This window comes from Pipra filicauda, unplaced genomic scaffold, assembly GCF_003945595.2.
Source record: "Pipra filicauda isolate LSUMZ 115617 unplaced genomic scaffold, ASM394559v2 scaffold119_size3216105_pilon, whole genome shotgun sequence".
Classification (NCBI taxonomy): Eukaryota; Metazoa; Chordata; class Aves; order Passeriformes; family Pipridae; genus Pipra; species Pipra filicauda.
The window spans coordinates 222268-242269 of record NW_024103651.1 but is presented as its reverse complement, the minus strand read 5'-3'; the positions used below and the strand labels follow the sequence as shown (position 1 = coordinate 242269).

The 20002-nt window shown below is 45.0% G+C and overlaps 1 protein-coding gene across 1 annotated transcript in view; it reads right to left on the bottom strand.

The window, feature by feature from the left end:
- Positions 1–20002, bottom strand: part of FAM107B (family with sequence similarity 107 member B) — a 124865-nt gene that overhangs the window by 86722 nt on the left and 18141 nt on the right. Inside the window, exon 2 of the transcript XR_005565343.1 lies at positions 5618–5702. The gene's annotated coding sequence lies outside the window, so the exon portion shown is untranslated. The remainder of the gene's footprint in view (positions 1–5617; positions 5703–20002) is intronic.

The window sequence follows — 20002 nt, the reverse complement described above, 5'->3', positions numbered from 1 at the left end:
ATGCTGACAACAGATTGTTCCCCTGGAATTTGCTTTGGGAAATGACTTTTATGATTAAGAGCAAAAGCTTTAAAAGGTCAGAACTTTTGCTGACTCTGTTTCAGGGATACTGATATTTTAATGGAGAGCATTGGATTCTCCAGTAAGTTGTTTTTGATGGCTAGGGATCTGTGGTGGTCCAAAAGTAATTTAAAAATAAGTGAGTTACATTTTCTATTAAAAAAAAGCAGGAGGTGGGGAAAATTTCACTAAGCACAATGAAAGAACTCTGGATTTATATGGAATAAAATAATAACCAGGCTGAACTGCCAAACCCTTTAATGACCACGTTCCTTTTCCAGAGATGGAAAAAAAAAGAAGGACTAGCACCTTTTTTTTTTCAACTTCTCGTTTCCAGGAATCTCTTTGCTTTGTTTTTCACATCAGGATTAGAAGAGGTAGGGGTAAGCTATCGAGATAAAGGTCATCCTTAAGTATATTTAGTCTGATTGGAAGTAGGAAATACCATAAATCCCTCCAGATTCCCAGGTCCACTTGACCACTTCAAGAAACACAGATAAATCCCTCAGCATCTGCTTGCTTATCAACCACACCAATGGGAGACTGGAAACCATCTGCTTTTTGGAAAGCAATACCCCATGCAGTTTGTTCCTGCACTGGCTGGTGCTTCATGCCCTGAACCTTCTCCATGTCAGTGACTGAGGGCAGGGAAGGGACATCCCTGGAGAGGGACATCCCCAGCTCATGGTATCTGGTGGAGCTGCCAAGGAACACCCTGCCTCTGTCTGTTCACCTTCAGATGCTCTCAGGACAGCCAGGTCAGGACTGGTTCACCTAATATGAAAGGATTGCTCTCTGATCCCTGACGTGTTACGTGGAGTTTGTGTTTCGGGTCAAGCCACATGTGCCATGGGTTGCTATTTTAGACTATATTCAAGGTGTGTGCTGTATATTTGCATCCTGTGCTGCAGGAAGGGATATTTTTGAAGTTCTTATTTTTATCTCAACATAAACAAATGAGCCATAATTTGGAAAAGCATCTGTGATGATGCTGATGCTTTGAGCAAGAAGACTCAGTTTTTTTGACTGGAGGCTAAGCCATGTTGAGGGAGTTTCTTGTAATAAAACACCCACACACCTCATGTCCTTTCTCCTTCTTTACTTCCAGCACTGCCCATGGTTTTCATTTGTAGATGGCATTGCAGAGAGGAACACACATGAACCTTAAGATATGGGTGCTGTGTAATGGATGGAAACAAAATCCAGATCTTCCTACCCACAGCCTCATGCTCTTGCTGTAAGGTCATGGCTGGCTTGACCACTGGTCGCACACAAAAACTGCAACATGCTTGAGGGAGGTGGAAGGGAAATAAATCTGAATTACGGAGTATTTTCTGGTTTGCAAGACCCAAATCCATCTCAGATTGAACTTCCCTTGGCACCAGTGGGTTACTTCAGCTAGGTATTTTTCTAGGCCCTGCTTCATTTGCCATTTTTTAACCTGCAGCTCCACTTCTGCTTAAGCAGCTTTTTGGCCAAGGACAGAAATGCCTTGGCCAGTTTAGGCTTTTCTTGTGTTAGAAGCTACCTTAGAAAAAGATAAAGTTCCAGATCACAAAATATTTAGTTCTCTGGTAGCTGAAGAAGGAAGTTGTGGCTTTCTGGAGAAGCCCAGTGAGCAGCAGAGAACCATGAGCAGAGGAGAGACCTGCTGAACCAAGAAAACTGTGTCTGTTTTGCAGCTGAGCAACAATGTAGTTGCTTCAGCACTGGTTAAAAATACCTGTGGCTTCATTCTGCCAGAATCAAAGGAAGTCTGCCCTGGGTTAAAAAAGGCATTTAAAAAAAAAATCATTTTGCAACAGAGCAGATGTTTGCCTCAGTGTCACCGGCAGCACAGGCTGGCCTGAAAGGCAGCAGAAATGAACACACGCCCATGTCTTACTGGGCAGCTCACCATCCAGCACTGACATTCTGTCTCCTTTATCACTATAAGCTGATTTAAGCATCTTTCCTGGTGCAGAAGCAGATGAGCAGCACATCCAGTCAGAATCCTTAATATCTTAAATCACTGCAGCTACATCCACTTGCCAGTTACCTGCAAACCCTCTGAATCCTGCTCAGAAATGTGCTTTCTGCTTGGCTTGGGTCATGGCCAGTTGGCTTGTGGTGCAGCTGTAACCACACCGCGGCAGCAAGAAGAAAGGAGCCACCCTGAGGGTTTTCTTTAGCAAGAAGCCAGAACATTGTTTTTCCTTCGTTTCCCTTGGTTTCCTACTTTGGCTTTGCTTTCAAGGTTTGTGTAGGAGGGATGAATGGTTTTCAGCTGGTCTGTGGAGTTGACCTTTCCCTGGACGCCGTGTCCCTGTGGCACTGACAGCCTGTGCCAGCACTGCTCTTGGAGTCTGTGCTGGGAGAAGTGATGGGTGATGGGGCTGGCGAAGACGCAGTTGCAAAGCAGTGGTGAGAAGGCTGACAAAACTTGCACGGGGCTTACACTAAATCCATTCTCACAGATCCCTGTGCCACAGATGTTTAGGTCATGGCCCAGAGCTAAGGAGGGACCTGTCACCAGGGAGCATGAGGAGGAGAAGAGTGACAGCCCAGTCTAGCCCAGAGAGCAAAGATGGAGCTGGCTTCCTGCAGAAAGGTTAGAAGACACTAACATGAGGAATCTGTGGCAGAGTTTTCCCCTCCCCCTCACTCCCCAGGCAGCACAATGTCCTCTCCCTTTTTGTCCTGGTTCTGCCTGGAGTATTAATCCTTCTTCCACTCTTTGCAGCTTGTTGGGACCTACACATTCACCAGGAAGGTCCTCAGCAATATAAAGGTCTGCCTGAGGGCAGAGTTAACCCCTTTTTGCAGTAACAGGACATGGGCAATCACAGTAGAGGAAGGTATTAATCTAGTCCCTACCTAGAGGCAAGTCTAAGGAGGTGCCAAGGGGAAAACTCCCTCAGCCTCATTATGGAGGGTCTGAAAACCAGCTTCACAGCCACCTTGCACTTCTCTTACCAGATTCCATGTCCAGCCTTTGAAATTGGATTGGGTCAGCATTGAGAAAGTCTGTTCTGTGCTGCAGAGTCATCTGCAAACAGATACAGATGGCAGCTGGACATAAAGTGGTTCCCAGAGCTTTGGTCTCTCCTCCCGGTTCCTCTTGGCATCTTGCTGTCCTGAACTGGGTTTTGTTCAAATTCCTGGAAGTGTTGAAGGCCAGGTTGGATGGGGCTTTGAGCAACCTGGTCTAGTGAAAGGAGTCCCTGTCCATGGCAAGAGGGTTGGAACTAGATGATCTTTAAGGTCCCTTCCCAAAGCATACTACGATTTATTAAAAACAACTCCTTTTGTTGATTTTTTTTTAATAAGTATTTTCTTCATGAACTTGCCTTTCTTTAGTCGTTGTTCTGTAATTTCCTGTTAAGCCAGGAAAATATGCGGTTTTCATTTTTAAAAAAGACACATTCCTGTGAGCAATGTTAAAAAAACAACAAAAAATCATGTCTGAACTTTTCAGACTTTACAAGGAAAATATTTGTTATCTGCTCAGAAAATTAAATAAACCATGCTCATGTTTTTTCTTTGGTGGAATTTAGATCAATCATAGTTCAGAGGGCTCAGTATTGATCTCCAGTTGACTCTTCATACACCAGTCCCAGAGCTGTGTGCTTCTCAGAGCACCTCTGCTCACTAATTTGCCTGTTGGATCACAAATGCCAGAGCCGGGAGGTTCTCTTTCATTTCTCTGCCACAAAAAATAAAAGCAACCTTACGATTGATTCTAACTGATGAAGGGTAAGAGCTACATAGGTACAAATGTTTCATTTCATTGCTGCTCCCTTACAATGCTGCCTTCACGACATGGCACAGATGTTGCACATGAACCCCGTGTGTCAATGCCGGGCAGAGTCAGTGCTGACATGAGTGGGGAAGATGAAAGAGCTCATATTTAATGCTTTTTTCCCCTACATTATATCCACAGCTCTATCAGCTCAAATGCCTCATCCCTGAGCATTTTAGTCCTGCTACACTGCCCTGACCAGCAGCTGCTCAGTTGATGCAGTGGCATTTTTCCTTCTCCAGTCCCAGCATCCTAAATCTCAGCATCTGCAGCTGCTGACAGCCATTTGCACAAGGGCTTGTATTATCATTATTAAACAGGGGATTCAGGTTACAGCTCACATATGTTTCAGCGCTGGATATTACCAAGCAATTAATTCACTTGCCCAGAAAATTTTAAACACCCTAAATAGATGCCCAGGCAGCTTTTTCCAGGGGCCTTTTCCATCTCTAATCTCTCACTTGACGTTTGAGTGGGCCCATATTAAATACTGGCTCCACTTCAATCTATAACCACAGATTTGCTGAGAACATTTTATTTTATTGCTCTGCACATAACAAACTAGGCAGGGAGGGAAAGGTGGGGGAGACTCTGCACAGCTGAAACTTGTGCTGGCCTCATTTATTTTGCCTCGTTATCCCATAGGATAGAATCCCTCTGGGTCCAACCTTGCATGCAAGGCTCCTGTGGCATCAACATGTGCTCAGCACTTCTAAAGATTTTGGGAATCCGTGATAATAAGCATCTGTGCAAGAAATACAGGTGCTTAATACTGTACACAACTGGAATCATGGTTATCTGGAATCTCCTCCCTCTCACTGGTGTAAGGTGAAGTCCACATCCTAGAATCTGAGGTAATTTCACTGTGACATCCTTCCACCCAGCCAGCTGCTACATCAAGTGTGACTAATGGAATTCATACAAATTTACCAAATCACCTCCAAATTTAAGTACAGTCTGGTCACAGACCAGATTGACTATCCTTCTGAGTTTTGATTCTACAAAGCAGATGAAGCAGCTAGATTTGAGAAGTGACAGGAATACTGATGATGGAGGCTTTCTTAGCAGGCCTGAGGTCTTCTCTTTTTAGAAAATACCTCTTGTCCACTCCCCTCAACACACATCTAGAAGCAGGAGGTGCACAAGATTCCTGAAAACAAGTCTGGGCAGGTAAAAGGGAGGAGAAGCAGGAACTTCCCACCAAAACAGGCTCAGAGTGGCAGGAAACAGACACTGCCTGATACCTTTGTAACAGATTCTTTGGGGATTGCCAATGATTTTAACAGCCAGATCTACCAAAGTGGAGTTAACAACCTTCAGTCTGGCTGTGATTCATATCCAAAACTTTATAGAGAGGTTTCATGGCCCATCATTTATTGCGAGTGAAAAGAGAATGAAGATCTTTGAAGGGGGAGAGGGACAAATTCCTCTTTATTCATGCTGTAAGAACCCGTGTATGGACTGAAGGAGAGATCAAATACTGCACGTACCACAGTCACTATCTTTTGCGGGGGAGAAGGTCAAAGCCAATTTCAATTGCATTAGCTGCAAATGCCTGACCCACAGAACCAGCGTGTTAACAAATTGAAACAAGTCCCAAGACGATAGACAAGATATAACAGACATGACACAATTCCCAGGCCTGTTGTCACTGATATCTCTCATTTGCCGTGATCTGAATGTCAGCACATTATCATCCCAGCTCAGGCCAGTTTAGAAAAGACTGGGTTTAATTTGCACCACAGAGTGGATGCAAGCTCCGCACATCACTCATACCTGGTAAGGGCTCATTCTCCAAGACTGGCAAATCCAGCTGCTTCTGTGGTGACTCTTCTTCTTCGTCTTCATCTTCTTCTTCTTCCTTTTGTGTTGCATTTCCCAAGAGAAAGCAGAAAAAAAAAAAAAAAAGAGGGAAAATACAAACCATTAAATTGCTTGTCAAAAAGAGCGGTACTAAAACCAAACAGAAACATGGATTACATCAAAAACATCTTTCATCAAACAGTCTTTTAACTCCTACCTGGCATGAAAGCAGGGCTCCCAACAGCCCCATGTCAGACATCACCTCCCCATAATGCCAGTAGTACATACGGAGAATGTCAAGCTCAGAAATCATGTGAAACCTCACAGAACTACCCAGCATTTGAGTGATAGAGCTGGCTGGAGCCAGCTCTCAATCCAAGATTTAATCTTGACACTAGAACCCAGTGTTGCCTGTCTTATGCTCCAGGAGAAGACATTAAACTTCTCTGTCCATTTCATAAGAGAAAGCCTTATTAGAATTATTCAACTTTTCCTTATTAAAATATTAACTCCACTCCTTTGAAAAGTCTATTGATGCCAAACAAAGCAAAAGGCTGAATTATTATTTTTTTGGAGACTTTGCCACTTGGTGAATGTCTTCAGCATTCAGAGGAAAAATCTGTTCACAGCTAAAGTTTGGATTCACCATCTCCCAAAGTTCAACTAAGAGAAGCAGCCCAGTACTTTTCATAAATGGGTTTATCCAAGTAATGGTATAACCTGCTGGCCTCTGATGCTGTCTGTGCAGGGCACATACAGCTGCACTCAGAGCAGTGGAAATAGCTTTGTTATTACATCTTGCAGAACAAGGGGAGGATCACTGTAGGACTGTGGAGGTGGCAATGCAAGTCCCTGACTCCATATCTGTCTTCTGACATGTCATGGGCAAATTGTCCCAAGAGGGATCCCTCTCTCCTCAGCTTTACCTTCCTCAAGTCTACTCTAAATTTGCCCTGTAGGCTCCAGGGACAGGCACCTCCAAGATAAGTGAGGTGAGTTTGAAGAGAGTTTATGATGAACCGGGGACTGTCCTGGGACAGACACACAGATCTCAGACATCTTGAGCAATATCAGATGTGCCCTCTCATCTATTGTATCAGCAATAGAGTCCAGCAGGACCAGGGCAGTGATCACCCAGGACATGTAGAGAAGGCAGATCGGAGGTGAACCTCAGCATACCTGGACATCTCAGGTTGTGCCAGGAGAGGTTTTAGTTGGATATTAGGAAAAGTTTCTTTACCAAAAGGGTTGTCAAGCACTGGAACAGACTTCCCAGGGAAGTGATGGAGTCACTATCCCTGGAGGGATTTAAAAGACATGTGGAAGTGTCACCTGGGGACATGGTTTAGTGGTGGCCTTGGCAGTGCTGGGCTAACAGTTGGACTTAATGACCATAAAGGTCTTTTCCAACCTAAATGATTCCATGATTCTGTACTGTGATGGACACTGAACAGATGCTTCATGGATGGAACTTTGCAATACAAGACTGCAGCCAGATACAGTCTGGAATTAACATTGTGAGGTGCAGTTGAAGTTGAGCAGAAATCAAGATTTTTCTTTTAGCACTTTCAAGTCTCTTGGGGTAATGCCTGTCAGAAATATCCATGTGATTTAACAGGGAAAAAGGAGGAACTTCAAGAGATCTGGATGGAGGTTTGAGAGTGTGATGGAATCAGGTTTCATGGTGCCAGGCTGGAAGATGAATGTTTCTCTGGAGAATTCAGAGCAGCTTTGGTGTCGCAGCCCATAATCTTTCTCTGGTGTGAATAGCTTTCCTGTATTTAAAATACTAATTGCCTTTTTTTCCTTTAATGTGCTTCATTACAGCCAATTGGACATCTCGACCTCGTGCAGCGAATACAGCCAAGCAGACATTCATCAAGAAACCCAAAAAGCTGTGATTTTATCCAGCTTGTCAAGATGAGCAAAAATACCATCAGCAGATCTTTCTCAGCAGTGACGGCAAGATGATAGAGTGTGGATCATGCATTGTGTCAACAAGTTGTTCTCACCACAGCATGGCCCAGCCTAGGGACCGGGTTCCACCCTCTCCTGCTCACATGCTTCCATTTCTCCATGCCTCAGTTTTCCACCCACGAGCAATAATCCAACACCCCTCCTGCAGGCTGCTGTACAGGCTGTACAGGTGTGCACACCTTTGCTGGGATACCCAGCTGGCCATGGACAGGGGTGTGAGCGATGCAGCCCAGAGGGCTCGGTGCTGGCAATGGCAAAATGCCATGGAGCTGCTGGCCAGGCAGGAAGGAGCTGCCAGTGCATAAAGCAGGCAGGAGATATCATATTCGTCTTCCAGAGTAGTATTTCCAGATTAAATATAAGAGGGAAGCTCAGAGAGGTCAGAGGCTGAGATTGACTTTCAGAACAGTGCCTTTGACGTCCAAAGAGGGAGGACAGGCTTATTAAAAATGCAGTGTGGATTGCAAATCTGTCACACACCCAAGGCACCACGTGGAGCTGGAGGATGGATGAGGCGGTTATGGAGAACCTGCTGACAACAACAGCCTCTCGAGTGACGGGTCAGTGAATAGTTTGCTGCTATTCAGCATTGTTTTGACAGAAACTACACAAAGCAACTGTGTGGGGGCCAAGGAGCAAATGTTCTCTTCCACTTGGAGGCTTGTTTATAATCTTGTGGTGGGGAAATAAGACCATGAATGAGAATTAAGCCTCTGCATTGATTTAGGAAAATCAGTTCAGGGAGGCAGAACAGGGAGGGGAGAGAAGCAAAGGGGGAATCATGGGGGAGGAGAAGACGAGATGGCAACAGCAACGATGGAAAGGAAGAGCAGGGAATGCCACCAGGACATGCTGGGTGAAGGCTCTGCCAGCTTCTACCATCTCCCTGGCTTCCCACTGCTGTGTCTGCTCTGGAGCACACGGGGTTCCACCTGCTGTACCATTTCTTGGCCACAGTGAAAGTCCCTTTAACATACTAAAGCTGACAGTGTCCAGCACAAAGGTAGATGCCAAGATGGGAGCCACATCATTTGAAGCCAAAGGTTTTGCATGCCCTCCACCATTTCACTCCCCCTCTTCTTTCATTCCCAAGCAGCTGCCTGATAGCTACCTCACCACCTTGTTGACAGCACCATTAACTTGCTGCAATTTGAACCTTTCCCACAGGAAAATCCTCAATGGAAAATTCTTCGTGTTTGATGAAAATTTAAAAACAATAGTATTCATCAGACACTGGCTCTTGCCAAGATGCCTCAGAGGTGTTTAGTTTGGATTTGAGCCTATGGATGAGTGGAGTATGCTATAAGAGCTTCATTCTCATCTTATAAGAGATACTCCATCTCTAAAACCATCTCCTGTTTTCAGGAAGTGCAAATTTCAGGCAGATTTTGGGGAGATAGAAGCCATATATCCTGGAAGATACAGATCAGGATGCAGTGGAGACCTGAGATAAGGGAATTATATTGCATGAGTCTTTACTGCAACATAACAAAATTTTTTGTAAGGGAGGCATTTATTGTAGTTGCAAGATCAAAGCATCCAAACAATTGTAACTCTCTCCTGAATGGGGCCACCACCCTTTCCTGGCAAAGTTTATTCAGACTTAATTATCTTGAGTGTGGTGAGACTCTGGCACAGTTTGGCCAGAGAAGTTGTGGATGCCCCATCCCTCAAAATATTCAAGGCCAGGTTGGCTGGGGCTTTGAGCAACCTGGTCTAGTGAAAGGTGCCCCTGCCCATGGTAAGGAGGTTGGAACCAGATAATCTTTAAGGTCCCTCCCAACCCAAACCATTCTAAGATTCTGTAATCTCAGACTCACGGAGTTTGAAGAACATTTCCCTTTTATATACTTATAATAGGATTGGAAAAGGTTTAGAGGAGGACGGTAGGAAGGATGAGTGACTTCACATGAGGCAGCTGAATGACTACACAGGACAGAAGCTGGACAGGGGTTCCTGAATGCACAGAAACCTCATCCAGCTCACACTGAGGTGACTGCACATGTAGGGATGCACTACATACACCTGCCTATTCTCCTTGTGTGTAAGTAAAAATTTTAACTTACGCTGCACCAAAGAAAGAAAATCTGCTTAGAGCCAGATGCAGTGGCCAGCAACAAAGTGTTTCAAACACATCAGTAGCTAAGGAAGTAATATCTGGTTTTTATCCATTAAAATTACCACTTTGTACCTGTAATGCACTAGCACTGATGCTGCACCAGACACCAACCTCTGCAAATACCCCAGTTGCATTCATCAGCCCATCCCAGGGAAAGAAAATCTTCTCTCAAAGTTGTGTTTAGAATCAATAAGAGCATGCCATCATGGTAGCTTGCAGCAAAAACCTAACTGCAAGAAATGCCTTTGTCCTTCCCACTCCTGCTGATATATAAATATATCAATACAGATAAAAGTAGGGGCAGCTTTAACACATATTGAGACATTCCAGGTACAGCTGCTCACATGTGAGTGCACATTCCTGCATTTGAAACCAAAAAGTTTTTGTGAAATCTGCTTAGAACTCAGCAGCCTGGTCCTGAATTGCTTTCTCCATGCACCTCCTGAGACTGTAGGGCAAAATGACCCAGGCCCAGTGTGCTGTTCAGCTGGAAAAACTTTCTCCCTTTCTCTCTTCCTTATTTTCTATGACTGCTTCACATGTCATTTGTTTGCCACTGTCAGTGGGATCACTGTGCTGGTGGGAGCTAAGAGCAGTTCAGGATTCATTAGTCAGGAGCTGCTGGGTGGATCCAAGGGGAGAATGTCACTTTTCTGCTTTTTTATTTTTCAGAATAAATCAATTTTTATATCTATCAGAAAAACAGCTGCCTCAGGCAGTAAAAGGAAGCTAGGAGAGAAGCTACATAGGGTAACATACTCCCTGCCAGCAAGTGCTGTGAATATCTTCTCAATGTCAGCTCCCAAGAACCCTTCTGAGGGAAAGGAGGATGCTCACATCCCTGAGGCTTACACCAGGCACCTGTTTAGCCTGGCTTGGGTCCCAGGTAAACTTTTCCATAGAGCCAAGACTCTGGAAGATGCAAGCACTAACCCTCGCAAAGGGCGAGAACCAAATCTGGAGTCATGTGCCCAACCCAGACAGATCAGAAAACAATGGGGGACAAGCAGTCCAAGAGTGCTTCTCCCTGTTGGGAGTGGGCTGATAAGGATGGGATGGTGTGGTTAGTGACATGCCAAGGGGGTGAAATAACGTCTTGAGTGAAAGCACGGTGATGGGCAAGAGCCATATTTATGGCTGTGCGGGGCAAGTAACATTTCATATGTATTTCAGCACTTCCAAGACAAAAAGAAAAGGTTTTCTTATGGGCCTTGTGGGATAGATAAGAGGATTTATAACAGCTACATTTCTGGCCCATAATCCTTGGCAATGCGTGCGTTTGCTCTGCATGCCAGCTATGACATAGAGACGAGTTACGTGATCAGCTCATTCCATCATGTAATTTGGGCTGTAACAATTACAGCTGATCTTTCTGTGTTTCCCCTTGGCCCAGCAGAGCGTGCAGCTGTATCACCCTGCAGGGAAGTTTTCATATGGCTGAGAGCAAACCATGGTTGGGGCAGTTAGGTGGAAGACTCTCACCTCAGGTCTTGGCTGTTCAGCTCTCCCCTTTATCTCTCCTGACCCACCTCCTCTAGAAAGTCACCTCTGGTTTCCCACCACCACAACTGGTTTAAATTCAGTGACACTCTTCTCATATGAGAGTTATTTGGGAATCTGTCCAGCAGGCACTCATCACCTCCATCCCTCTCCTGCAGCACAGCCACAACTCAATGAAAATTTGGGCAGAGGTTTGACATGAGAGGAGAGCGTCAGTAAGCAGAGCCCTTTGCCCCTGCAAGTTGGCCCCACAGAGAGACAGAGCTGGAAGGGCCCTGCTTGGGGAAGAAGCATCTCTTAAATTCAAAACAGAGGTTAAGGGAGGTCTTATAGCAACAGACCGAGGATCACTCCTGGATAGAGAGATTCTTTCACCTTGGCTATCAACAGTTTATTTCAGCCCGAGACATTGGTCAGATGATCCTTCCCTGTGCATTAGCATGTGTTGTATGGGTATGCAGGAAGGAGTTCTAAAGTTTATTTTTCTTCCCAAGCTATTCCCTTGCTCCACTGGGGTTGCTTCTAGACCTCGTGAGATGTAGTAACAGCACCCACTCTTCTCCCTCGTGATATGAGGGCTGTGCCTCTCTCCTCTGATCAGATTTGGGGGTGTTTGGCTCTTATGGACAAAGACCTGGTAAGATTCTGAGGCTGGCAGCTGGGGTTGCATAAATTCAGTCTTGCAGTCACATCTCATGTGTGGTCCCTGATGGCTCCTGGACACCTCCCTAAGACACAGGGTCCAATTTTGTATACCTGGATGAGCATCTCCCTGAGATGTCCAGCCCTGAAAGGGATACCCAGGTCACACACAATTAAAAAGCAAGACCAAGCAGTAGATGAGTGACCATCCTTGAAGTTTGAATAAAGGATAACTAAACCTTCCTAATTCACCGCCCCAGTTCCATGTCAAGGGGAAGGAGACAGATGAGGAATATGGCTCTGTTCAGACTTCCAGCTTCGATCATCACCTGTTTCTGACGTGACTCTGCTGCTCACAGACAAGACAAAGAATTTCCCCGTGGCGGAAAATCTGCCTTTATGCTTTTCTGACATAGATTGTGCCTTTTTGGTCCCTGACAAAGAACAAAACCCACCAAGTCTCCAGGGATAAATGTAAAGCTTGGAGAAAGCTGTGGGATCCTGAAAAAGTCATTGATAACAGGATGCACAGGAAGGATGGAGGATGGGTGTTCACATACGTGCTGTCTGCTGTATCTTTTCACTGCCCACCAGGCCAGCAGCGAGCACTTGATCTGACAGATGGTTTTCTTCAGCCTGGACGAGTCATGGGGGACATCACACCCACCCACACTTCCCAGCTTCCGCTCCCAGGCTCTCCTAAATCCCAGCAAAGAACTCCACTGCTCTTTCACACAAATGCCTGGAGACGGGTAGGTGCCCTCAGAATGTCCACATCCTCCTCTAAGAACTGTCAAATTACTCCTTCTGAGAAGAAAGGACTTTCTGGCTTGTCCTGACCAAAGCCCTGACCCCTGACACAGACACAAGCTCCAAGTGTCCCCTTCATGGACACTGTCCTCAAAGTGGCAGGAAGGTGGCACTGTAAAGGTCACTTTGAATCCCATGCTTATAGCATGATCATCACCCCACTGAGCTCCAAATAATCCAAAACAGTCTCTGAATTCCTCATGCATACCTGAAATTGCCCACTAGGACCACAAGAAGGTGACAAAAGCCAAACCAGTCTCCCTAATCCAGGACCCAGGGTTGGTGAGGCACAGCATCAGCCATTCTGTGTGCCAGATGTAATCTCTACCTTCAAAGTGGTGGAGAATGGAGTCTCTCTAATCCATCTAGACTAGCACTGTTTGTATGATTGACCTCAATAGACTCATATGTAAGAATTTTGCTTGATCAGGGCTATAACTGGCTTTAGTGGGATCCCCAAAAATGTTTATTTCTAGGCATAAAATCTCGGTATAAACTAAAATAAAAAATCCTATCTTGTTCCCTCAACAAAGTCACCAGACTAATCTCAAGGTCAGAAAACAGCTGCTGGGCCACATGGCCATTCATCCCTCACCCAGGTCAGAGGTCCTTGAGAAGATTCCCCTCATCTTCAGTTTAGGGCACGGGTCTAAGGCAGGTACATTTTCCCTTAAACAATGAAGTCACACAGCCCAAAAGTATGTAGGAGCCAGAGGCTCTTCTTGGCTCAGGGTTTTCAGCTCTAGAAGAAGCTTCCAGATGTGTTATGGGTTGGTGTATGCTGCCCATTGCTGTGGGATCTGAGCTCTTTCTGCAAAAAATCAACAGCAAATCAGCAGACTCTTGTTTGCTTTCTCTCATTTCTTTTTAAATATACAAAGTGGTGTATAGAAATAAATACTATTTCTCAAAATTATATTTGATGAATTTTTTTGATTTTGAGAGGATTCACTCCTCACCTCATTTATTTCGTGGCTGTCAGAGTTACGAGGTTAGTGGCAAAGCCAGCATTGCAAAGTGGCATTGTAAAGTGTCCTCTTCATGGTAGAAAGGCTTTTTACAAAGAGGGGTGGCATTTTGGAGGGGTTTAAAGCCGGTTAAACTGGTCTTGTCTGATCTTTTCCTGTAGTTCACTCCCTCTTGCTGGTTTTCCTCAAGCATGAATGCTTTGTCACAAGCTCTCTCCAGCCTTGCCCTGGGCTTTGTGATCAAATGCTGAAGCCCATATAAACAGCCTTTGTACTTTCTGCCTGGAAAACCTCTTTGTCTCCTTAGAGAAACATTTTCTCACCATTTCTTTGGGCAGAAACCACTTTCCAGTTGAAATAAAAGCCTCACTTTGGCTGTCTCTAAGCCTCTTGATTTTATTAAAATGCACTGGATGCATCAACAAATTTTAATTCCACCTAGAGATAAAAAAGGCCTCTCAAACACTTAACTCTAATGTCTCAGCTTGGGATCATATTCCAGTCTCCATCCTGTTTGTCAAAAATAGAAGGTCAATCCTGTTTTTCTACCCTCTGGGTCTCAAAGCTGGCCCTGAGAGTAGGCTGGGCCTGCAATATTTGTGTATTTCTAAACTGAGAAAAGGTTTGCAGAAATAAACTGAATGAAGAATGATCCCTGGTCTTATAACAAATAGAGGATAAAAAAGGGAAAACTTTGCTGGCATTTTATAGATTTCTTGCAGAATGCAGAATGTTTATGGAAAATTTTGAAAGCTCTTGCTTTTGGACCACTTTGAAGAAAAATCAAATTTTGCTTGTTTTTGTTTTCCCAGGAATAATATACCCACCAGAAAGAGACTGTGATTTTCAGACAACTTATCTACAATCAAGTCACTGCTATGACACAGCACATTCTCTGACTCAACTTGTTGATTTCCATGTTTTTTGCTATCCTGTTTTCTTCCTTTCCTGCAATATTTGCTCTTCACTTGTGAAAAGACACACACAAGCTCTAGAGTACAGGCTGATCCCGCTCCCCCAAAAGAGAATTTGCTGACAATCACCTGAAATAGCCACATTTTTAATAATGATTGAGTGGCTAAAGCAGTGAGGAAAGTAGGAGTTAGATTAAAGCTACTTGTCATTACTCTGGAAAGTTGAGGAGACAGGAGGCTACAACAGAAAGGATTGCTCAATATTTGAGCAAAAGAGAAATCTCTTTATATCCCTTTTCTAAGACCTTTACAACACTGTGATGAATTTTCCCCAAACCAGAAAGGGAGGATAAAGCTCGCAAAAATCGATTGTGAGTCTGTCCAGTGCCAAAGAGGAGATGGAAACCCACACGCAGCAAACAGCTCAAGCAAAATGGGGCCATGAGTTATGGCCCCAAATTTGTCACTGAGGAATCTGGTCAAAGCTTTCTCTGCATAAAGGAGCAGGTCAGAGGCAGAGCAGAAGAGATCCATCCAAAAACTGGCAGCAAAATGTCAATGCAGCAGCTACACAGGAGTTTCTGGGCAGTGGGAAGAGGAGCTGAACACAGGCAGAGGGACGAGCCAGGTCTCCCTACCTGTGCACAGCAGACACATGTATACTTTTCTATATAGAGGGCACAAACACAAATCATGTTTATCACAATAACAGTATTCGCACATTTTCCCCCCAAAGAACAAGTCATGCAGGCTTCTTTACTTCTTTCTTTACTTTAATTGACATTTGCCTTAAGTCTTGTCATTGAGACATTTGGTTTTTTTGGTAGCAGTTTCCTGCAACTTTCATCACATCCCACACTACTTCTGGTGATCCTGCCAGGGCGTGGCTACGTTTGAGAGACTGGATACTTAAAGAATACAATCTAGAAGGTAATTCCCTTGAATAAAAGTATTTTTCCACCTCCTCATCCTTGCTCTGTGCTAGTGGCCTCAGTTTTGGTGCTGAGGGAAAATGCTGTTGCAGTTGAAGGATGCGGAGCAGCCGAGGGATCTGGAGATGTTTAGCCTGAAGAAAAGGAGGCTCGGGGGGACCTTATCACTTACTACAACTCCCTGAAAGGAGTTTGTAGCCAGGTAGGAGTCAGTCTCTTCTCCCAGGCAAACAGTGATAGGACAAGGGGAAACAACCTCAAGTTGCACTGGGGGATGTTTAGATTGGAGATTAGGAAAAATTTCTTCACTGACAGAGTGGTTAAGCACTGGAAAAGGCTGCCCAGGGAAGTGGAGGAGTCACCAACACTGGAAGTGTTCAGAAAATGAGTAGACGTGGCACTTCATGATATGGTTTAGTGGGCTTGATTTTGCTGGGTCAAGGGTTGGACTTGATGATCCCCAAGGTCTTTTCCAACCATAAGGATTCTATCATTCCATACCATTATGTCCCACAGCTAGAAAAGACAGGTGGGCAAATTTGCCCAAAGCAAGAAAGCAAAGTTGAAAGCAAAGGACTAAGAGGAAGAGGAAAAGAAAGGAAATCCTCATCAAACCCTTTTTTATATATTTGCCCTTGATGCAGCAATACTGCCAGATGGCTGAGACATGAGGCCAAGTTGTGCAATGCTGCAAAGGCTTTGCAAGAAGAATTGAGGAAGCAGAAGCTCCTGGCTTCTGTGGTTAAAACCAGCTGCCAAACACCCAGGACTGGAAAACGTCCCACATCAGGGCAGTACCTGCCTACTCTCAGGCCACTGACATCCCAGCATATACTACAGGTGATTTCTCCAAACTCACAGGAAAGACCTACAGTGAGGAGTCTTCATGGAGCCTCCCTCTTCCCTGGGAGTGGGCTGTGCTCTGAGTGTCAGACCAACTCATATCGCTTCTCACTCCTCTCCCTTCTCTCAGACCCCCTTAGCCCACACTGCTGCCCCTGGGCTTTTGCAGGGGTCAGAGTCCCAGTCAGAGATGCAAACCAGAGATACCAGCACATGAAGTGCATCACAGAAGCAGAGGATCATGAAAGATGGAAAACAGAGGGATGCAGGCTCTGTGTCCCACCACAGTGCTCCTGTTCTTGATGCAGGAAGCACTGGGGATGCACAGCACAGCTTCCAAGCAGGAACAACACCACAATCCACTAACAAACCACAACCAGGCAGCAAACTGCCTTCATCCCAGCTCTGCAAGGGGATTTACTGGATGAGCAGGGCTTAGGTATTTGGGTAAGAAGGGTCCCTTCCAGCAGAGCTTGTGGAGCAGGGAAAGGGGAAGGTGGAAAGCTGCAGTCCTCTCTCTTGATTTTTAATTGAAATTTATTTAAGAAGCAAACAAAAGTTTGCTCATGCATTTTCTCTTCTCTGTCCAGCTCTTCAGGTTGCTGTTAAAAGGGAGGAAATGGGGAGAGAACAATGTTTCACTTCTTAGTTTGGTGGAGAACTCTGAGGCTTCAGAGAATTACAGGTGACTGTGGGGAAAACATTTTCCGAAAACATTTTCCAAAACCATGGGGTTTGTTAGAAGAGTGAAACTAGTCATTTTCTCATTGCCAGGAATTAAGATTTTAGAGGATCTCCTGACCTACAGGTCACCCATAGACAAGTGTCTATCCCAGGGCCGGGTATGACAGACACAACTCAGGTATTGTCTTTGCTAGAGAAATACTGGAGATAATCATATTATAGAAGCAAAGATTGAAGCCATCAGCACTGTCCTTCACCCTAGCTGCCTCAGGATAGCTTTTAAAGTGCTGGTGAATGTTCATCATTTCCCAGTAAGTCTTCTTCCAGAAGGTAGGAGCTAAACCCTCTTGCTGTGTTCATGTGTTCCTGTGTTCATGAGCAGCTGGGGAACATCTGAGAGAATTTTCCTTCTCATTTTTCCCTTTGCAACACTCAGCTGATCTCCTTCAGACTACAGCAGTGGAAGAAAACAATACTGCTCTGGGATGGCAGAGGATGCTATGTGCCCTTAATTCCACACTTGGATGTGAGTGTGGGTGCACATCACCTGCAGACTGTGAAGAGAGGGAGAAACCTGTCCTGTGAATAAATGAGCACTGCAGGGCAACATAAGGGCAAAAGTAGATGCCACAGATAACCTGAATAATGCTTCTAGCATTAATCTTCAGTATTTTCAGGCCTTTACTCCAAGACATGTGGCACACTAGAAGCCTCAAGTGACACAGCAATCCAGATGTCACTTAGGTCAAACACCCAAGGATGTCTTCTATGGACAGTACATCACAGGATGTAACTTCAGATTCCTGGCTTTGTACTACATGTGTGTAGCTACCACTAGAATTCACCAAGTAGATCTTCCTATTCGGATATGTGTTCTCCACCACCTTTCCATGTGATATTCAGATGTACCACACATACAAGCCCTTCAGCCTCCTGTACAGCCATTCCCTCTTGTTCCCTTTTTCCAGGTTTCCAAACAGCTTCACTCATGCACCCACACAGCATCTCTCCTGATTTAGCATCTGGAATCATGGCTGGAAAACTCAAAGCAAAAACATTTTTGCTTCCTACTCCTCTCAGCATCCCCTCTCCCTCTTCCCCAGTGCAAATCTCCCCCACTGAGGTTCTCTAGCAGACACCTCTTTGTTGGCTCTGGGGGCCATGCTGAGTGTCTTTTACATGTTCCTCAATGGGTTTCTCAGCTCCCACACCCTGGCTTCATGTGTGCCCCCTTTACCATGGCAGAACTTCCTTCTATCCCTGTGCATCCAGTGATGCTCTGTTCTTAGAATAGTTAAAAATAAACAAACAAAAAAACCACAAAAAACCAAAAAACAAACCAACCAACCAAACAAAAAAACAGAGCGAGAGACACAGCCACTAGACTCAACCTTAAGATGCCTTTGGTTACTTTTGTTTCAAGCCTGGTGATCCAGATTCTTCTGTACCTCACAAAACTATCTGGGAGCTAAAAATATGTGACCTCTATAATGAGAAATACATAAATCTGCTTGGCCTTCACAAGTCACTAAACTTTCAGGGTAAAGAGCGTTCTGTAGTCTCTGGTTTATTTTCAACTTCACTTCTGCAATCATAAATGTCTATTAGTCCTGAAAACCTGGAACTGAACTGCCCTTTGGAAAAACTTAACTCAGATTAATGTACAACTCGGTCTGCTCAAAAGCACAAATTAGTCACGCGATAAAACATTGAGATAAACTTCTCAGAAAGGCAAGTGTCTTTCTTTCATGACTGGTACTTGGCTGTTAATAAATTAATTCGTGTAATAGCTGTGTTTCTTGGCTATCAGTCATTCAGAGGTAGCTGTACTCTTGTCCCAAAAGCGACTTGCTCTTAGTCTGTTATAATCCGATGGATAAAGATTTCTGCAGTCTGTTTGTTCTTGTTGTGGAAGTTTGAGCAATCTTAAACCTTTTTAGTAAGTGTCCCCACTTCCCACAGAACAGTGTCTACTGCAGGCTCTGTCTGCTGGCCAGGCACAGAGGATACACTCAAGTTCACAGGTACCCAAACCTGCAGAGCCTGACAAAGCCCCCTCAGCCTCACTCATGGGAAGTGAAGTGCAGAAACCCCAACTATTTCCCACATGTTGGAAGGAACAGACTGGTGATCTGGTATAGCCAGAAATGGGCTGGAGAGAAACCTGCCAGACCAAGTCCCTGCATGCAGCAGGGGCACATGATTATGTCAGGCTGGAAAGACCCTGCTGAGTTGTGAAGTGATCACCCCCAAACTCCTCTGCAACCCTACAGTAGGAGATGGGCCAGTCATCAGCAAAACAGCAGCAGCCTCTATGCTCTTATTTCTGATGAAGCTTAGTAGAGCTTTTGGGGGAGGGAGGGATGAGATCTTTATCAGCAAAGTAGCTTTAATAATTCTAACATTAAATGTTTTGTCTAGCAGAACAGTCCTACAGGGTGTGTACAGTAGAACCTTTTCAACAGGGTAAGGGTAAAGTAATGGGAAGCCCAGTCTGAAAGAGATTTGGTTGAATTCAGAATAATAATGGAAAATGCAAGGGAGGTGCCTGAACCCACTTGCTGGGAACTTGGACTACCATAATTTTACCATGGAAAAGTGGAGGTTTCTAAGCAGTGTTCAGCATAAAAACATTGAAATCAGCTGTTGTGGTGTGTCTGGTTGTTCAAACTATTGCTCTTTCTCTCCCCACAAGCAACCAGAGCTGCACAGCAAGTGTGGTCAGGGTGCTCAGCAGGGAGCTGCAGGCAGCCACGAGCACAGTGTGAGCAAGGACAGAATCTGGGCCCTGCGTGTCAAAAACCTGCAATCCTCACAGTCTGGAAGAAGAGGGAGAGCTCCAGGGAGGGACAGCTGAAGGGCAGGATGGATGTTATCTCTCCCCCTAGGTCAGCAGCAGCACTGAAAGCCATGAGGGACCTTCAGGGGAGCAAACTGGGTTGGGGTGAAGCTCTTTGCTCAGTGTCAGC